Source organism: Ptychodera flava, chromosome 2 (genome assembly GCF_041260155.1).
Source record: "Ptychodera flava strain L36383 chromosome 2, AS_Pfla_20210202, whole genome shotgun sequence".
Classification (NCBI taxonomy): Eukaryota; Metazoa; Hemichordata; class Enteropneusta; family Ptychoderidae; genus Ptychodera; species Ptychodera flava.
The window spans coordinates 16,333,377-16,348,869 of NC_091929.1; the positions used below are offsets into that span (position 1 = coordinate 16,333,377).

General features: G+C 36.5%; 1 protein-coding gene across 1 annotated transcript in view; it reads right to left on the reverse strand.

The window, feature by feature from the left end:
- LOC139115819 (nucleoporin Nup37-like) overlaps positions 1–15,493 on the reverse strand; it is a 600,123-nt gene that overhangs the window by 333,737 nt on the left and 250,893 nt on the right. The window lies entirely within an intron of this gene.

Consider the following 15,493-nt stretch of genomic DNA (forward strand, 5'->3'; position numbering starts at 1 on the left):
GTCGTAGTTTTCGTTCAGCCAATCAGAACAAAGGATTGCATACGAAAAGGACGAACGTTGCAGCGTCTAGCCAATCACAGGGCGTGTATCGTTCCTTTCGTTTCGTTTCGTCCATGCATTTAGCAAGTACGAACACATGTGCGTAAGTTGGATATAAATATGCATTAATTACGACACTCTCCGTCTCCATTGTTATAATGATCACCTTTAAAATCCCGCTCTCGCGTGACTAATGATCTCATCACTTCTTGTTCTCCATACCACGTGATCGGCTAACATTTTGTAAACACAAGCGCAGGCCAGCAACAGTTTTATTACCGTTCGTTATTCACAATCAGGTGTTAGTTTCGACTTATTTCCTTGTCAATCGACAATTAGGATTGGATATATATAATCTAGCTTGGTTTTTATCATGTGGTCGGGCGGAAAAAGTGGTCAAAAGTTACAGCTACTATCCCTTTATAAAATATACTGTTTAAATTGCTTTCCTGTCTTGCAGCTACGGTCGAGCTTATGTATCATAAGAATGATAAATTGATTGACCATATTGGATTTTACCTCTGAATAGCATCACAAAAATGTGTCATGATTTTAGGGCATGCTATGGGAAATTAACGATCGACATCGTGCTTTAAGTCTGATACCACCAGAGAGCACAATGGGAGAAGGGCTCAACGGATGCAGCGCTCTCATAATTTTGGCCACTAGGCGGCGCCTGAGTAATATGATTCCGCCTGTCATAACATTACAACATAAACAAAGTAGTGTGATGGTAATAATTTATACAACATTAAAATGTGACAATATCCGCTCCTCTTTTATAAATAGCTAGAAATTTGTGTTTCGCTTGACGGTTATCTAATGGAAAAGATTTTCAAGCCAAGTGATATGTCTTGTTCTATCATGACAATTATATCTGCCAGCAGAGGTGAAGGTTGTTTCAGTGTTTTTCTTTGTTAAGGTAAATAAATATTTTTTGTCTGTAGCAGGGTATTAATCATACAGTTGATAAAATCATCGTATTTTCAATTTCGCATGTATTCTGTACCAGTGCTTGGTGTAAAACATTATTCTTTAGGTCTTGGAGAAAATTGTATACATCAAAGTCGCTTGATTTTATTTTATTTTAAAGGATTAATCAACAGCAGCAATATCGATGTGGGATAAAATGCCTTAAAATTTTGTGTGAAAGTGACTTTAGTTGCACATATACCCTACAACTAATTCAATATGCCATTGAATTGCAATGACCAGACTACATAAATTTAGGATGCTATACACAATTTCACTAAGTGTTTTAATGAATACCTCTGGAAGAGCAACAGTTCATCATATCCGAATTATCAGAAGTTTCATTGTATACTGTGTAAGTAGATATGAACAACATGATTGTCTATATTCAGTCTTTATACCCATATAAACATAGCAAACATGTCATCATAATTGTGTCATTGATGCATGGTCAAATGGAAGCACTTTCACTTTCATTGCACTGCAAGGTATTGTATATATTAAACCAGAGTTAAAAGTCCAATAAGATTGTAATAGTCGCCATGACTAATATGACTACAAGTCTCAATGAGGTAAACATTCGTGTCTTCAAAATAACCATCACGGTGGCACCTTAAAGTAAAGCGTAGATGGAGTTATCTTGAATTATCAGGACTATTTCACACCCTTCAAACTTTTGTTCAGATATGAAGTGTGTACGTCAGAATCACATACCAAAGTTGCACTCAGTGGATCCACGGCAAGTGTGGCCGGTAGGTTCTGACGGGCCTTGTACATTCACCTTGTGTAGTGAATGCTCATACAAATATCATTGTGCAGACCTACTTGCACCTTCATCAGGGTCTTCTCGAACAAGCTGTACTGCCTCCTCGGGTAATCCCTACTCGATGTATTCCTAACATTGTGATAATAATGTTCATAGCACAGACCAATCAATTCTAGCACAGACCACTCAGAATAACCGACATTGATTCACATGTCCCTCCACGCTCTTTTCGCACACTGATATCGTTTTGTAAGAATTAAAGAATTGTTAGTTTTTAATTAAATGATTCTTAAGTTCTACTTGATGAAATGTTTGTTTCCATATACATATAACATTGAGTCATTTGAATGTCATTTAATCTTATCATCAATTTCAAAGCTTTCACAGCGGAACTGTAGGGTTTTCGGAAGAGCAGCACCGTGCCCAACCCTCTACAGGTTTGTGTCGGATCTAATCTTTACATGGAGTGGGGCAATATTCTCAATTAGCATTGAAAGTAGAGCTGATGTTGGTCGTAACTTGCTGTATATATCAATCTTAATATATCAGGTCCATTAAGCTTACATACAATTCAAGTTTAACTGTTCTGTATGGACGATTATGTCAGATAGATTGTCCTAAGAATTGATAGATATTTAAAGTCTGATGCATAGTACTCCCTTAAACGCTTTTTTGTTGTGAAAGATTTGGACGCAAAAAGGCAAAATATCAATATCTATTACAAATTATTCGAAGAGATCTTTAAATTGATTATAAGGTTAAAGAGTACTGTGAAATAGGAGAATTAAATAATCACTTGATACAGAAATGAGAGTAATAATGTGTCTTTTTCTCAACAACGATGGTTTATTCACAGATTGACGAAAATAAGGGTCATCCTCACATATTAAAATCATGACTTTTTTCAAAACTTTCTAATAATATTTTGCTTTGTAGATCTCTGATTTCTGTTCAACAAATTCCATAGTGTGTGCAGGCAATATAGATGTATCTGATTGCTTTTTAGCGAAATGTACCGATACCCTGTTCGTGTTTGCAGCAAGTCAACTAAGGGATACATTTAGAAAAAATTATTCATGTGTAGCACGAGAATGAAAAGGCATATGATAACAGATGATATTCCAAGAAAACAGTTTTGTTTTGGCTGGAATAATCAATCTATGTGCCAAAACTGTACTCTCTTTACTCAAATAAACATTGCAGATTTAGCAAATCATCACAACAAACGTCGGCAGGACCAGACATTGGTATCGCGACGCTGCAGATTTAAATATGACGACGTCGAGTGCTTACTTAGTAGAATAGAAGATATAATGTAAACCTTCTCGAAGATTACTGTGAGAAGACATTGTAATACTGGTCTGCCATTCACATTATGACACTTGTCTGAATTTCTACTTGTAAGTTAAATATGGCATGCACATCACATTCAGTCAGTGAAATGAAAAGGTTCATAAAATTACTTTTCCGTCTTTTATTCGAGTCAAATCAGATTTATTTTTTTAATAGATTATCAACGCTGGAAAACTAACACGGCGATACCCACTTATCAATGTAATGTTGTTGGCATGAGTGTTCGTCGTTTTCGAAACTCTTTTTACTTGTAAACTTCGCGATATAAATAGAGGAATTGGACGTTCTGCAAACGGGAGGGCGTTGTCTCCCATTGGACATACTTTAACCCAAATATAGAGGCCTGATCCGTTTCTTAAAGCTACAATGTCGCATGAACAGGAAAATATCAACTGACAATACAGTTGCATGGTGCGGGTTTCGAAGGAAAAACTTCTCTTCGTTGAAACAAAAATGGAAATGCTTATTGAATACCGCAATAATCACCAAATTATATTTACTTTTCTGCACTCATCTTTATTTCGACGCAAAACCTTCAGGAGAGACTTCAAGGTATGTGATTTGATTTTAATATATTAATGTTAACCGATGACATCTTAACTTATCACTCACCAGTAAGATAATTTACACTGGAAAACTGCCTGTAGAGTTTGTACGGTCTGTGCTGGAGGTCTACACTAGAAGGGAAAAACATAAACATCACAGTGCCAGGTATTTGCCGTCTAAGCGTTTTCTTTCGGAACAAAACTCAAATATTCATTGGAGAAGAAAGGTAATGAAGATATTAATAAATGTGAAATATTTGCATGATGGAATACATGTATGTGGTCGGACAAAATTCAACTTTCATGGTTGGCATGATTACACTTAAACCTTACTTGTAGGGCCTTTTTAGCCCCAAAACTACGTATTATACAATAAATTCAGATTTTTAACAGGCTGTAGAAAATTCATTTTAAAAATTGTAACAGATTAGAAAGAGGGAGTCGCATACTGTTTCATGCTAAGTCTGCTTTGCCTCCGTCCAGCCGCAATTATGAAAACCATCCTGTTATAGAATATATACGTTTTTTTCCTGCCATCGAATTTTGTCCTAAATTGACAGTGTTCCTCCCTCATTACCCTGTGAAATTATGATATTATAGAAGCAGTGTGGTAATGTCAGTTTTCTGCAATTACACAAATTACCCTCATTGGAATGTCAATCCACTAAACAGTACTTTATTAAAGCTACTAAAAATATTTGCATTTATACTTGAATCTGATGGATATATGAACGTCATAGTCAATACTACCAGCATGAACAGAATTAATTTGACGTATCACAAGAAATACTGAACATTAACGATATTATTAACATGTAGTAGTGCGTGTAATTAAGGTATATTCATGATATGAAAATAACGATTATTATATATAATCTCATGGTATTTTTCTCTGTTTGACGTCATCGTATACGAGTGTTTTTTCGCCGTACAACTTCGAGCCGAAGGCGAGTTGTGCGGATCCGCGAAAAACACGAGTATACGATGACGTAAAACAGAGAAAAATACCATTGGATTATATATTTATCACATGAACAGTCTTCTTATTTTTCTTTTGACGTAGTTGGATCTAAATTATAGTAACAAATTGCATGAATTTCGTCGCGATTTGTGTTTTACTGACGCGGAGTACGGCCCGTCACGCAGGAGATTCGTCGACTTTCATTCATAAATCCCATCAAGCTGAAATTTGATACATCAAATGATATCTCCACCAACCAGACGTACGGATTCGGTCACGTGAACTTGTCAATCATTGTCTCGCGCAGTACCGATGCCAGGGAAGTTGGCCATCGGCGGACATAGCTTTCACCGTGCTAGCGACGGATAGCCATAGTATTCAGAGTTACTTAGAATATTTACAAATATATTTATGAAGTAAATGCAACGACACGATCGAAACAGTAATTCTCATTCTCAGAGATGCCATGGCTTTTCAAAATGTCACACAAGTTTAGGACCTTTGCAAACGCGAAAGATTCCGTTCTATGACACACTCATTGCATGTTTTTGCCCACAACGCTGCCGTCACCGGTCTCTTGCGGTGTCAACTCGTTAACCCGATCTCGGCCGTCAATGTTTTCGTCTTACAGACTTTGATATTTGCAATGACACATATCTCGCCTGTAGAAACATCCTAATTTTGTTACTTGACGAAACTCTGTTTTGAGTGTTGTCTGAGTCAACTTTCGAAGTACATGGGGTTCCACAGTGCTGCACACAGCTTGTATCTTCGCTACAGCCTTACTCCGCGCTGCAAGTTTGATTCCGAGCAAGAATTTACGGAATATTTTGTGCGATGAAGGAAATTTATCGTTGTTAGTCGAATGACTTTATGCTTGTGCCTCCTATGTCGCTTTCCCGAAGATTTTACTGTACTCATTTATTCAGTTGAACTTACGTTGAGGTGTAGGTTTCGGTTTATCGCCAACCGGGATCGCCAGGTACGACGTCCACATTGAGCCTACACGACTCGACTGGAGCCGCGACGTTACTGAGCCATTAAAATAAAACGATTGACGGTATCTCCATTCGATTCTCGGGAAAAGCTATAGTTTTAGCGACTCGAAATTTCGTTGGACAAATATGCCTTCTATGTTTCCATGTCTGGATTTATCGGGTCACCTTTTTGTAAAAATGTCGTGAGAGCTAGCATGGCATCGATCACAACAAATCTGTCTGTGTCGCGACGCCTGCATGTGTAAACGGTACCATGCACGAAAAAAGTTCCGGTTGATGACGTACAACAGGGGTAATTCGCATTTCTTATCCGTCCTGTTCTACGTCACACAAGTGGCGATTCGGACCAGTTCATGTGATAATATATAATTACATAATACCATTACTTTGAAGAAAATCCGTGTACATTTTAAAGTTTATCCTTCACCAGCTTCCTCTCAGGAAATTCTTCACTAGACTCGTCTCAAGGAATTCGAAAGACAGGTTATTATTAACTTTCGAAAGTTCAAATTAGCTTACGATTCAAAATACTTGACTGTCAAAACTCAGAAGTCTCTATCAGTTCCTATCACATCAAAATCACTATAAATGATGAAGTTTCTTTGTATATTACAATAATTTAACGACGGGATGCTCGGCAGTTACATTAAAGACACAGCAGTTAAGATTTAAAAGTCGACATTATTAGAATAACATTTAACGTTTACTATTCAAGCATCAAAAAATTAACTCATATTGAGATCACGTTGATAAATATTGCGCAAATGAGCATGCAAACACTCGTCATTATTGAGATACCTTTCAGTGATATCGATATGAACGTGTTGAAAACTATGAGTAAAAGGTTTGCATAAACATACCGAGTAAATTATGCTATTTATTGTCGAGACTAACACGTTTGGAATATTGCAAATTAAATATTTTGCACAACCTTAGTGTCATAGCTTATTGTGAGAGACTTTATAGGTGCAATTCAGGATTTGTAAAACAAGCCGCGATTTGGCAAGATTATATAATCTCGTTCTACTCTCTTAAACATGTTGAACTTGTCAATTTTTTATCAATCCTGTCTATTAACTGTGTTTTTGTATAATTTACAAATGACTTTCACTTTAAAATCCCCCTCCCCTGATATCCCCTAGGCCTCCATCAGTATTTGTGAATGCAGCCTTACGTATTCGCTTTGTCTTTGTGCTAAATCAGGATATATACCTGTTGAAACTAATCTACTACATCAGGTCTACGACAACAACTGCGATAATGAGAAAAATGTAAAATCAAGTTTCCATGGTGAAAGGAATTTGGTATTTTTATATCGTTAATCTTCTAATGGCCGTCTTTCTGATGAGGAAGATTAAGCAACGACCACCTTGACTGCCTTATAACTAAAATGTATGTACTGGTTTCATGTAATCAGTGTCACTTTGTCTTCAATACTGTTCAATTAGAACTCAAGGAGAATGCAAAATATTCAAAGCAAATGAAGACATTGAATGGAAATTTGATGTCCTTGTGGTGACACTCTGGGGGGAAATTTGTACCACACTACCCATGTGTGTGTTTTAAAAATCACAGAAAAGCGATCATTTTTTTGTTAATCTTCAAGGTCACTGAAAAACAGAAAACGGAGTATTTTTTCCAAAAGCTTGTCCAAGAAATACTCCTCGGAAACCTAGTAAATAATATTCTTTGATATACAGCCATACCAGAGTTAAATGAAAAATGAAATTGTTTTAGATAATTATGTCAATATGGACATTTTTTCCTAAGTTTTTTCACGTTGCTTATAAAATATAAGCTAGTACAGACTGAATTGATTTGTAAAAAAGAGCCTCATTGGGTGTCGTTTTCGTTGAAAAGTCCCAGATGAGGGTGCTTTGAAATTTTGCGAAACATGCATTCGTGCCAAACCATGCCGTGACTGCCACCGTCGTGTTTGATGTACAACGTTGTATTTTAGTCTTTGCGACTGCAGAGTATCTTTTTCTTATCGTCTATAACAACAAAGGAATTTACGTCAGTTAGGCTTGCACGGAGCTAGTCTCCGTTTCTTGCTCCATGCACTCGGTAACCACCAGTCTTGGTGTTCGCATTGCTTCTGTATATCGTTTGATGCTGACTGAATTTGCTACTCTGCAAATTTACGGAAGCTTTCATGTTGTTTCACTGTCTGTTTCCAAAGCAAGTACGTTCGGAATGTATTTTCATCGATCGCCATAGCTGTGGGTCCATAGCTGTGGTGTTTTCGGGTGGGATTTCTGCTTATTTTACGGCTAGTTTTGACTTTTAAGTTTTTAACCCCGCGTAAAATTCAAAACTAGCCCGTAAAAGGCAGAAATCCCGTCCAAAACACCACAGCAATGGACCCACAGCTACGATCACCATAGGACGTTGGCAAGGTGACTTCCGCGGCTAAACTAGGTCAAATCGCCATGCAAATGTTATGCTAATATAACTTCCGGTTAAATGAGGAAAAGTCTAGATCTATTGTTTGTGTGTGACGTCATTCCTTTGGAATATGGCGTCGCACATAGAATGAGTGCACATAGAGTTAAACTGCCGTAATTTTGATAAACAGTGAGACATCTTTGAGCGGGTAGGTAAAATAGTATTACAAGGTGAACTGGCAAGGACAAAGGAAGGCTAGAGGTTTCCTGAAAAAAATGTTCGACGTGGAATCTCGTTCGCCCACCAGTGTGCTTTCTGAACACTTGAACCTGCACTGCCTGCAGCTCTAATTTTCCGTCCGAACAACGTATCCAAGCAAACCCTTATACGGTACTGCAGCTCTGCCGTCCGACCTACATACCCTGGTAAATCCTCGAGCGACAGCACTGCAGCTCGAGAGCGCGCACCTCTATACACATCTACTCCAATGGTGATCGCTTTACCTCACCTTGTTTGTTTGGTCGTTTCATTGTCATCTCTAATTTTTGCGGAAATGCAACGATATTTTAATTTTGAAATTGTTTGTTTGTTCCACTTCAAAATTCGTTCTTCATTTTCAACAGTCTCCGTGATTCTATTCTTGTATCTCGAGTCTGTCTTTTGGCCAACGTCCATAATTCAATATGTGGAGTGTAGATGGAGACCAAAAGTCAAAATCGTGGTATTTGACAGCTAAGATTCTTACTTTCTGGCTAAACGCCAGGCCTCCTTACTCGCTCGGCGTTAGTTTGAACAAACTGCGCATGCACCAGATGTCATTTGTTGTTTGGCAGGTACTGTACCAGGAATTGGTACCAGGTACCTAGCAACTTTGTCGATGCTGAATTTATTTTCGTTTTCGTATTCGTATTGGTGTCACTGACAGAAAAATAATGTCTGTTCAGTTATACCATAGACAGTCGAAAAATGGTTATAGCCCAGGTTTCGGCTAAAAGAAGACAATTTGTTTCTAATTATTAGAAATTAAAGTGTCACTATAATATTTCCTTGTACCTAAACATACGTATAATTCAACAACTATTCAAATATCTATGTCAATCCCGTTGTAAGTATTGAGATAAAAAATACCCTTGCTTTAATTTAACAACTTTATACCTTTTTCTTTTCCAAAACTACAAAGCTCTAATGTAACTAGATAACCAATGCCATGAGCCATCACGCGCTTCCAAAGGGTTCTATTTCAGGAATCGTACAGGGTTTTGTTGTCAAGTACATAAAGTCCTACATTGCTACGTTGCAAATACCTTACACAACTAGCGAAGTGACACCTTAAGTTACCCTTATATTACCGTGTTTACGTTACCTTGGCGCGGTGACGACAGTGCTTGTGCTACAAGCACTGCTGCTGCTTAGCTAGGCGTGGCAGGTGTGTTTGACACCGGCAAAGGCCTCCCACCCAGGCATATGTGGACTGGATACTTTTAGTGTAGAGTTAAGCTACATTCAAAAGTTCTTATACGTAGACTTCCGCAAAGGTATGAAACGGACTTCTTCGGCCTGCAATTAAAACTGCCCATTCGAGTCGAAACATTAACAACAATCCTACATTCAGTTACCTCGTTCGATGCGGAAGGCCCTCTACTGTTCAAAAACACGCTCATGTCAAAAATGAAAACTTTTAAAGGACATTTTTTGTTTGTGTGTTTTAAAAATAGTGATTTGATTGACAACGGAATTGTCACCTTCATTTGGTTGCATGCGAAGGTTTTCCTAAAGCACGTGACACTTTCCTTCTCATCGACCCATGTGGTGTTGTTTTTCCAGACGAAACATCGCCCATGATTAGGGTGCACATACCGTATCCATTTCCATCGGACTATCCCAAGGAATTTTACTCAGTTACTTTAAAATGAATACGATTACGAATATGAAAATCAATAAGAATACGATAAAATTGTTAGCACACATTCGATGGCGTCTGTCTGTCTATTTTGTCTGTCTGTCTGTATGTATGTATGTATGTATGTATGTATGTACGTATGTCCGTCAACATCAAAAACGCGTGATCCGCTGCACTTTTAGCTTTGTATTTGGTGTGGATGCATCCAGGCCTATTGATGGGATTTTGTTCAAATGAAGTATGCAATGCCAAAATTATGCAAATGAGATTGTCAAAAATTACTAACTCAAGAACCGCTGTTTTGATTGCTTTAAAAAATAGTAAGCAAGTACCTTGGATGGCCTTATTCGGTTTTTATTGTATCATGAATTTTGTATTTTTTGCTGAATTTTAGGCATTTTTTCCTCATATTAAGTAATAATTCTTCTTCTCTGAAACCACTGGTCAAATTTTTTTCAAATTTTGGTTGAATGTTTGCAAGGGTATTAGTGTTCTAATTTGTTTAAATTACGACAACATTTGGTATAATTACTGTTTTGAACAATTTTTATCATTTATCGTCAAAAAGTCTTAAATATATTTTTTCTTTAAAACCGCTGGACAGACAGCTTTTATATTTGATATGCAGATGGCAAGGGATGACAATAGTTTGATATGTTGGAAATTGCCCTGAAATATGCAAATGTGTATTTTAAAGACAATTTTGTCTGTTTTGTCAAGAAAACTCGTTCTAAAAAATCGACTTTGTCTGGTAGCTTTTTATTTTGGTATAAAAGTCACAAGGGGTGTAATTAGATAAAGAGTCTATTCAAAATGTTTAGAAATCCCCTAAATTTGTATATTTTAGATAATTTTCTTAGTCTGTGACCTTCAATGGCCTTTACTAAACCAGGATATGTTGTTAGTGAGTTTTGAAGACATAATGTTGTCATATTCTAAATTAATTTGTAGTAAACGTTGACCAAGATAACAAATCTGACGTTATTTTTTCACTGCAGACCATTTTTTCCAACTTTTCACACAAAAACTGATAAGAAATTTTGATCCAAGATAATTCCTGATATCATAATCACCCTAGAGTGGAATGCATTTCACTATATGTAACTAACGTCAGTGCTGTGTACAGTCGAATGATAGCAATGATAGCATGAATTAAAAACTCCCCAGGGTTGTAAATAGTTAACATGTTTTACATTTCTTGCCATTTTGCGGTTGTAGCTCTCTATGTGAACATGGTCAATACCAAGGGATGGATCATTAGATATCCAGAGGGTCTAGAAGATTGAAGAGGTAAAATTAGTTTTTTAGCTACTATAGACTATAGTCTATAGACGCTATTGGGATGGGTATCCGTCCGGCGTCCGTCGTCAGTCTGTATGTATGTATGTATGTATGTATGTATGTATGTCCGTTTGTGAGGCGTCCGTCCACTCAAATATCTTGAGAACCGCAGTACTTACTGATTTGATATTTGTTGTGTAGATGAAAAATAAGATTTTTAGAAACTGTTTTTTTTAATTTTTTGATATTGTTGAAAATAGGCAAATTAATGCCAAAAAGGTGTTTTTGGTAAAAAATCTTCTTCTTCATAACCGCTGGTCAGATAGCTTTGTTATTTGGTATACAGGTCCCTAGGGGTAACCCAACTTAGATTTGTTCAAATTGTGATGAAATATGCAAATGCGTATTTTTAAGGAATTTTTTTGTCATTTTTGGTCATAATTTGACTTACATTGTATGTAATTCTTGTACTGTATAAACCCTATCAATTCACCCAGAAAAAATAATTAAGCCAAAATAATTTTAGTGTAGAATTATCAGAAAGCTCAACTTTTTTTGACAGTTCATAATGAAATGCTTACCATCTTGGAGGATTAAAACATGTAAAGGCAACTTTCCTGAATCCCAACTTTGACATATTCTGAACCGTCATTTATTGTGCCCTGTATGTTATCTAAAAGAAATTGCTCAAAATAGTCAATAGAGATAGAGATAGAGAAAGTTCTAATTTCCATTTATGGTTGACTTGGTAAGGATAAAATAAAATCACTTTTTGAGGAAAAAATAGAGTGGTCAATTAAAAGAGTGGTCAAAGTGATAGGTTTTTATGGTAAAGCTTGGCTGTAAAATTCCTCATGTGCTATTTATAGCAATTATGCAATCTGTGTAAACAGTGCAATGAAAGTTACATGATTCCTTATAATGCTTTTGATGACCTTGAACTTCTTAAGTTTCAAACATTTGTCTCTTAGTGTGCTTTCTCTGAGTATGTACAGTCTCAACTTATTCAACAGAACTCACTTACAATGTTAATCAAAGATATCCACCTTCTTCATCAATACATGTGTCACAAAAGGTTATTCTCTACATAACACAGCAGAGCTCTGTCAACTGTTCTTTCAAAACCGCTGGTCAGACAGCTTTAATATTTGGTTTACAAGTCCCTAGGATGACCTTAGTGAGATAATTTCATACAGTCAGGAAATACTTAATTTTGTACCTACAGTGTATGTCTATAGTAGCTTCAGGGACTTTGGCCCTATGTTTACCTGATCCGATTTACATTTTTCCCCACGCTCCCACCTTTTCTTTTTGTCAAGCCTTCTCTGGCTGAGTTATTGTTTTATTGACATTTGCGTATGTACGTAGGATCTGCTTGTCCCATTGCTATAGAAGTTGATATGCATGTTCCTAAAGTTGACCTCCAGCATCTAAGTTGGTGACGTTATTTGCTTTTATCATTCTTGTTTTTCTGCTTTAAATATGTCTTGAATGGACCAATTCAACCGAATGTGAGCACAGTGGCCTTGACGGTTATATTTTACTTTCCTTGTACGAATTTGACTTTTTGTGTTTACCAGTTCTTGTGTGTTGTCTACATGTGCTGCACTGTTTTTATTTGTCATATAGAGTTTGTCACTTTGGTACTACTAGGGGAAACTAGAGTAATATGTACTTATTACTAGTACTGTAACACAGGGGGTTCTGTTCGCAGTAAAAGTTTTCTATACATTTGTAAAGTGAAGGACAAAATGACAAGTTTTAATCCGCTGCGAAAGCTTTATGTCAGCTTGAATTCAAAGTTAAACCTTGCAGAGGTGAAAACGTTGAAAGACTTACTGGAACCAGACCAGCTCCAGAAGAACGAAGTTGAACAGTTGAATGATGCCACGGACATTTTCAGAAAGCTGGAGGATAAGGGTCTTATAACACTTGACGATCTTGAACTTCTGAAGGAACTCTTTTCAGAAATCCAACGTCCTCCTCTTGTTGAGGAGGTGGACGAATTTTAGAGAGATAATCGACCAAGCCGTCCAGAGTCACAATCCACAGACGCAACCTCGAGTGTTCAAAAACAGGTAGGTGTAATGTTAGACAGCTGGTAGCTTCTGAAGTGCCCGTGTTCTACTTTTATTATACTGAATATGAAGTCCACCATTTTGTTTTTCAATGAGTATGCCCATGTAAGATAAGTTACTGCATATCTTTTACCTATTGTAAGACCGGTCAGGAATCTCCGTTTTCCTTATTGATTTTTATTCGGTATTTCATTAAAGCATTATCTGCAGCGCAAACACTATTATGCTTTTCAGATTAGAGACGTGTCACCAACAAGGTGTCAAAGATGCAGTTTTACAAGTTCTCAATCACGATTGCTCAGACAAAGGTTGCGTTTTGTAGCCAAAAAGATGCGTTTTGGTTCCTGTTAGGGTGACAGTGGGAATGCAACGTTCAAAGTGAGGATAATGCAGAAACAAAGAAACATATTTCCGGCTTGATGAAATACCAACTAAATGTTTGCTCTGTCTTACCGACAGCATTCGAGTGAACATTCGATCCGATTCGGTCTCTCTCTCTCTCTCTCTCTCTCTCTCTCTCTCTCTCTCTCTCTCTCTCTCTCTCTCTCTCTCTCTCTCTCTCTCTCTCTCTCTTATTATATAATATATATATAGTAAACATATATATATATATATATATATATATATATATATATATATATATATATATATATATATATATATATTCGACTGTAGTTTTTTTTAGGTTGTCCTCAGTGTTGTCGGTGGCGTGGTTATGATATATTCGTTTACAGGCTATTACACACGTACCAATCTGCTGGTTCACATAGTTTACTATATCTGCACAACGTTTCGTCCTTAAAGTAGGACTTCCTCTGGTGCTACAAAACAAAAAGTTTCAAACTTGAAACTTTTTGTAGCGGAGGACAGCGTTGTCACGATTTTATTTTTACATAATGTTGTACATTGTTGTTGACAGACTCACAAAAGACGGTCGAATTTTTCAAATAATTGATGAAAGTAAGGAAGCCTTCAATAATTACAGGGGTTTGCCGGGGGAATTAGGGGAGGGTCACTTTATAGAATACTGTCCAAGGGGAAGTGCACTTTTTATACACCTATCTTAGGGGAGGGTCACTTAAACAGAAGATGATTTTACAACAAAACTTTTGAATGTCAATTTGATAATTCCTGAATAGAAAATTGCCGACAAGATACATCGATTCTCCTTAATTCATACACATTATCGTCAAGCTTCACAAGCGAAGAAGATGCAGTGGTATCCTGCATTAAACATCTGAACAGTTCAAACCGATGAAAGTCATAAGACAAAAAGATATGGTACAGATGGCAAAATGTATATCAGTTATTGTAAGTTTTATGTTTAATATCGGCAAAAAATTAATCATACTTGTCTCATTGACTACTATGTATAGCAAATGAACATTTTGGTGAAATTCCAAAATCCAATTTCTTGCACACACATCCATTTGTTGGCACCGTAGTCTGGTTGAGTACATAAATATGGATAACGAAGAGTACATAAATACACAGATTTACCTATTTCTGCATCGGAAAAAAATATTCATAGTTTCATCATAACATATAGTGCATCAACATTTCTGTTTAATTCGGATAATCCAAATTCTTGCACTCACATTCATTTGTAACTACCATAGTATAATCAAGTGCATTAATATTAATTATCCTGCATACATAAATACAAATATTTACCTATTTTTGTACTCGAAAAAAAAATATCCACAGTTTTGTCACAGATTACTGTATATAGTTAATCATCATTTCGGTGAAATTCCCGAATCCAATTTCTTGCACACACATCCATTTGTAACCACATTAGTATAATCAAGTATATTCATATAAATACTCAAGCATACAAAAATACTCATATTTACCTATTTTTGTATTGGAAAAAAATATTTATAGTTTTGTCATAAACTACCATATATAGTAAATCAACATTTTCAATTAAATCCAAAAATCCAATTTCTTGTACATACATGCACGTTTTACTTCCATTTCAAGCAAATTACACTTTTTCAAATATCATCAAACGATATAGCTTGTTGTATGGGGAAAATTGTGAATATTTTTCCTGATAGACTCCCAGCATGTATTATAATTTGATTTTTTGGGGTGAAGCACTATATCAGCCACATCTAACCACCTTATACTTGCGCAAAATATGGTGACCCTCCCGCCAATGCATGACCCTTCACAAATGCCTGTGTGATAAAGTGCAGCCCTCCCT